The sequence below is a fragment of the Papaver somniferum genome, chromosome 10 (genome assembly GCF_003573695.1).
Source record: "Papaver somniferum cultivar HN1 chromosome 10, ASM357369v1, whole genome shotgun sequence".
In the NCBI taxonomy this organism is placed as follows: domain Eukaryota; kingdom Viridiplantae; phylum Streptophyta; class Magnoliopsida; order Ranunculales; family Papaveraceae; genus Papaver; species Papaver somniferum.
In genome coordinates, this window is record NC_039367.1 from 59,985,976 (window position 1) to 59,992,617 (window position 6,642).

At 34.0% G+C, this 6,642-nt stretch overlaps 1 long non-coding RNA gene across 1 annotated transcript; it reads right to left on the minus strand.

Moving 5' to 3' along the window:
- Positions 1 to 962: 962 nt before the first annotated feature.
- On the minus strand, positions 963 to 3,138 carry LOC113319420. Its single transcript, XR_003345446.1, has 4 exons — positions 2,996 to 3,138; positions 2,360 to 2,567; positions 1,673 to 1,757; positions 963 to 1,237 (listed from the first exon to the last, which is right to left on the minus strand). It is a non-coding gene; the product is annotated as an uncharacterized LOC113319420 (long non-coding RNA).
- Between the last annotated feature and the right edge of the window lie 3,504 nt (positions 3,139 to 6,642).

Consider the following 6,642-nt stretch of genomic DNA (forward strand, 5'->3'; position numbering starts at 1 on the left):
TGGGGAACTTTCATTTTCCACATTTGCTTCCAAACTGAATTTGGAATCTCACTATTTATGTGATGAGTAACTTGAGTTTGCATAACTAAAGCATTATAAGACTATTAAAATAAACTTAGATGGTTTAATTATACGTAATTCAACAGGAAACTGCGAGGGCATCAGAGGAAGATTCTTTAATGGAGGAATAGATCCAGAGCAAGCTGAATGTCTGGCCTTGAAGGAATCTATTTGTTGGGCCAATGAAAAGAGCTTGCACAAAGTAACTTTTGAAAGTGACTGTTTAAATGTAATTAACTCGGTTAGGCATGCCACCCCCTCTGTTCACTGGATGAATCAAGGGATTATAGAAGAAATAAGGCATTTGCTTTCTTCCTTTTCTTGCTATAATGTAAATTATGCTAAAAGAACTGCAAACAATGGTGTGCATGTAATTGCAAACAAATCTAGAACCGACGGGAACTCTTTTGATTATCATTGTAACATCCCAGAAATGTTTGTCAAGGAAATCAGGGATGATCAGTTATGTAAAGAATCTTATGTAACACATGAAGTTTGTTTGCATCAAAAAAAAAAAAGTTTTTCTTTCTTTTCTCTGTTTGGTTGCAAACTTGCAATAGCATGCAGCTTTGATGGTTATACCATGGTAGTCAGAACCGACTGATCTTTATTGAGCTTTCAAGTTACATATAATGTCCTAAGTTACATGTATTTGGTTTGCTTCGATATTGCAGGAGCGCAGGGCTGTTGACCTGGGTCAGTTAAGGAAGTAGGATCAGTTTTTTTTTATCCAAATCTTCTTCTAGCTAATTCTGATTTTGGCTTGTTTTCTTTGCTTTGGACTTTGTATAATCCAGTTGAATAGATTAGAGTTTCACATGTTTCGAAAGTTTAGTACAGTCGGAACCATTTCATACTATCAAACTACAGTCTTTGCACAATTGGGATGATTAGACAAAACATAACAGAAATATAAGCAAATCAAAGTTTTTGGGTTTATTTTATTTAAAGCTTGCAGCCATTGGACACAAAATGGAACCTTGAAAATGTAGTATGAGTAACAGAGATGGTCTCTCATCAAACCCAACAGTATACATTACTATATATACACATACACACGAAGAGCAGCTCTGCACCCAGGGTAGTTTCTCTTCATTGAACCATTAAAAAGCACAAACCACACAAGCATTGTTGTACTCTATCATTCTTTATGTTGATATAGCTTCATTTTCACATTCTGCAACAAAACTAATCCAGTGAGATAGAAGATGTGACATATCTAGATAAGTAAAAAATAATGTATTTGAAGACAGAAAGGGGGAACTGTGAATCCTCTTCTTCTATAATCAATAGTGTGTGTTGGGGATCCCTTTTACCGTGTGCAACAAAATAAAAATAAATGCATTCCGTTTTGACAAAGATCTGAATGACGAGTTCCCAGATAACCTACCGAACCTATTCACCTGCTTATGTATCTAACCAACACTTTTTTAATATGGTGGCATCCGGTGGAAATGATTCTTCATTTGTATTATGTTTTGAGTTCTATATTATCAAGCAGGATAAGTCCACAAGTACAAGGATGTATACCTGCACTAGTATATATACAGAGATAAGGAAAAAAAGAGTTTGCTCTAGTACGACACAGAGCTAATTGGAACTCGCTACTCACCAGTGCTTAGACAAGCTTAAATTCTTCCTCAAAGAGACAGCCCTGCAAAAAGAAGCTCCAACTCTTCGTCTTGTGAAGACGTTCTCTGGCAAATTAGCGCAAGATAAATTCAGTTAAATTTCAATAATTACTTTCAAATACATAAGCAGCTCGGATAACTAAAATGTATTGAAACTATCAACAGAAATACATATGACACTTAAAAGATCCGGAAGCTGTTTAGAATGTGGCGAAGAGTGAGGAGCGTTTCCTAATCTCTAAAGTTACGAACCGTGAGGCGATGCAAAAGTCCAAACTACTGAGCTCTAGGATATCTAATCCGAAGAGATCGAAAGTCCCAGATTACCATTTCACAAGCATAAATGGTTCAGGGATTGGAGTTTGCAAATGATTACATGATTGGAATTAATTTGCAAAGATACTCATTCTCAATTATAGATCTTTTGCAAGAAGGGCAACTAAGAAGCAAAGTTTTCAAACAAAAACCTCTTATGAGTAATAAACTGTTTATGATAAGAAAAAATGTATAAGCATCAGCAAATAGTCATCATCAAGCATTAAGTAACATATAGGAAAAGGCATCCCTTGAATAGCTATTGGTATAAACTCGCTGCAAACTTTCTTGGTTCAAATACTACGATTCATGAAATTTTGATGACGAAAAGGTAAAAAAAATTAGTATCTAACCTTAATGGACATAAGTTGCAGTACTTTGTTAAGTACTCTAATACGATGAGATGCATAGCTACTGTTTGTAGGCAGTTTATTCACTCTGTTAAGTTCAGCTTGAACTGCTGCTTTCTTTGTTCCATCGCAACTGGTTTTATCAACTTCACTATTTTTGTCAATATCCATCTCATTTGAAAGACTCATTGAATCCAGCTTTCAAATAAACCTGCCTCAAAATATAAGATAGAAAAGTTTCAGATTCAAAACCTTAATCTAAAAATTAGCAGCAAAAAACATCCCAAGAACAAAGGATTCACTTGAGCCACCTACTGTTTAAAATTATCATGAATTAGGGTTTCAAATTTAAACATTTACCTAAGATTTTAGAGCTTGTTAAAATCTATCTAAGAAATTTATATCGTTAACAGCAATTATTATCATAAACATCAGAAAAGAGAAGTGGAGAACATAATCATATATATATTATTGATTCGAGAGTCAAATTAGATACAAGGAATACAAGAAAACAGACTAAAAATCTACAGTAAAGAGAAGTCATAGAGTCGGAAAGATAAGCATAAAAACGAAACAGAAAAATTGTACAACTTGCTTCAAAGAAAAAGAAACTGTACAAGTTCGTGAGAAGGAGCTTACAAGTTTTTCTGGATCCCAAAACCTAATTCGTAATTTTAGCCGCTTTCAGATTTATTACATGTTTTTAAGTTTTAACAAGAGCTCGTGTTAAAGAAGGTGCAAAATCTCACACCTCCATAGGCTATAGAAACTGGAAACTTAGGCTAACGCCCAACCCATAACTCATAATATGAGACCCTTAATTAAAATAAAGTTAAATCTAGGCTCCCAGTTATTAAAGGACATTCATACCCTTTTATATATTGTCAAACCCATAATTAAATAAAATTTAAATTTATGCCCAAAATTATTAAATTCAGGCCCAAAATTACTAAAGTATAGTGCGAATGTGTAAACAGAAGTTACACATGGATATGGCATGTGTATCCAGAAATTACACATGGATATGGCATGTGTAATGCAAAGTTACACTTGTATATTTATGTGTGGACTCACATATGCGTATGGCAAGAAACAGTTACACATGTGTATGGCATGTGTATCTAAAAGTTACACATCCATATACATATGTAACTTTTTGTTACGCATGCTATATGTATGTGTATCTACAAGTTACACATCCATATGCATCAATTATACATCAAAACTACATATACGGAAAATACAGGTATTACTTTAATTTTCATTTACAATAATTCGTCTGTTTATCAATTAGATCAATCTGCACAAAGATTTAGCAGGCAACAACAAATACCTTGAAGCATGCCACATTTTTTTCAAAAATAACCAAATAATTAACATACTTCTTCGTCAATGCGCTCCCTGCTAATCTTATATACAATAGCAGCTCTGACCTCATCACTTGCAGCAACTTCCGTTAACTCTTCATCAAGTAAAAAATTGAACCTTGCACTTGAAAGGCACAACATTATCAACATCTTCAAACAACATACTTTGAGGAAAAAAACATGCCTCATTCTTTTATTCACGATCATTACATGAATTGCGAACCACGAAACCCAAAGTCAACAAATCTATATTATTTGCCTTTTGAAATGTATAGTTCAAGAGAAGAATATGGCAAACATGCATACCTAAATACATGTGTAAACAACAATTACACATCTAAAATGCAAGTGTAACCAGCAATTACATATCCTAAAAGCACGTGTAACTAGCAGATACACATGCTAGAAAGCATGTGTAACTAGTAGATACACATGCTTATAGCAACATAATTTCATCAAAATATGGGATCCTACCAACAGAAGGTTCCAGGATTTTCTTATAATTCTATAGCAATTAACATATAGTGACATAAAGAGTTACAGATGATTTACAGTTACCCATGTATCTTCCTAATATGATTTACAATTAACATATATGTTATGTCGCCTAAGTCTCGCCTGAAATAACACATATACATGATCAAATAGGATGGCAAACAGAGCACAATTAACAATATTACAATAGAATGTTTTAGTTAGCAACTATATGCAAACAAGTAAACTGAGCTTTACATCATTTCGGGTTCAATCGAACCATATCATTTCGGGTTCTTCGGTAGTGTGGCTCGTGTACCTGGCACGTACAATTTACAGTGTAATCTTATTATACTATGCATCTTATTGTACAATTTACAGAGTCATCCAATCTTCCTAGTGTAACTGGTAGTTACACATGCATTTTCCTAGTGTAACTAAGAGTTACACATGCATTTTTCGAGTGTAACTAAAAGTTACAGATGCTCATACAAAAATCACCTCCGAGACATGAATACTAGATACTTCAGTTGTAGAAGGCTAAGGAAATACCTATACAGATATAAGCGAAGACTCACAAACATCAAATAATACATACAACTACATGCCAGTAAGCAAATTTAACTTTAAAACAAGGATAGAACAAGATAACTTCACAAAGTTGAACTTAACTTTGACATGTTAGGTTTGAGGTAAAAATATAATCATCTTCGTATGCTGGAAAAGTGAAGGTAAAAATATAATTTTGACACAAGGTTCCAGAATTTTCATATAATTCCACAGCAATTAACATATAGTGACATAAAGAGGAAAAAAACATTACCTGCATGAACTCAGGACACATGAAGGAAAGATCTCCAAATAGCCCACCTTCAAGAGTCCCCTCCGCAATTGCAACAACCACCACAATTAAGCAGATGCCAATGAACCTTGCAAGTCCCCCCACCTCCAGATGTTGCTAGGTCCAACTATGACGCCAACAGAAAAACAAAGAAAAATATGAATCTAAAGCTGAAATTTCCATGAATGTGCAAAAGAAGCGATGGAACCGCTTGATAAATCAATAACATAAGGGAGGAGGTCATAACGTACAATGACAATTGCAGCATTACTCATAAATAGTATGAATACTACAGTCTTAACATACTCACCGGTTTAAAAAGTTAACCCAACTAAGGTGATAACCCCAAAAAAAACTGATGTAATTCATATGAATACTACAATCTTAATATACTCACCGGTTTAGAAGTTAACCCAATTAATGTATATAGGCGAAGTCTACTACATGAAAAGTATAAAATCATTAACCTACCAGTAAATACAAACCATACAAACATATACACGTGACTGATAATGAATCAGTAGTACTAGTACCAACATTACTTACAATTTTGGCAAGGATACCAGCATATCCATATCCAAAGTTCAAGGTCATCATTTTCTAAGGAATCAAGCTTCTGAGGAGGTAGGGGCTTTACATCCTCATCTTTTAGATCCTCACACATCAGCCATGACAAGTAAAAAAATACAAAAAATCAACATACTTTCCATTAACAAATTTAATCAAAATCATAAACAATATATTTTCAGCTTTCACAATCCAACACATCATTTAGACACCTCATAACACCAATACAGACTGACGCAAATATACATCACTCTGTTTTTCTCCAACAATTAACCCCATACTACATGGGTTGAACATGTATCAACAAACATCTGACTAGTGTAAATGGGAGTTACACATGCATCTGACTTGTGTAACTCTTAGTTACACATGCATATATATTACTATGTAATATGTACATGACTCCGGAATATAGACAAATCATCTATGTAGATATATTATACTTGTCAGTAAGGTACAAGGCTATTTGATTAGAGGAGCCAAACCCATAAGTTTCAAGTAAGCTTAAAATATTGTAATTCTTACCTAGGATTAAAATTTAAGGTTAAATTTAATGCTGCATCTAAGATTCTGCACTATATATACAACAATACAACAAGGAACAAGGATCCCACTACTGCAAAAACCAATTGTGTTAATTCTACACTACATATACGCCATCCAGCAGAGGCTTAACCAATCAAACATTTTCCCAAAACAGACCATAGCAAATTGAAAAAAATAATACAAAACAAAATCACCATTCATTTTAAACAATATTTTCCCAACAAATTAAAATGATCATTTTAAGCTAGTTTTCATCAAGACCACGTATATGTTCGTGTCCTTACCTCTACCGATTAATTCGCTGATTCCATGATCACCACTAGCACAACAACTGGCTCCAAATTATTTTTCAAAACTCGCACTTCCATCCCTACCGTCTCTCATACTACTACAAGTGGGAAAAATTGACATTAGTCTTCAAACCACGTGTCTTATTCCTAAGAAGAGGAGAAATGCAAGATTGATGGTGATCATTGTCTCTAATCACCCCA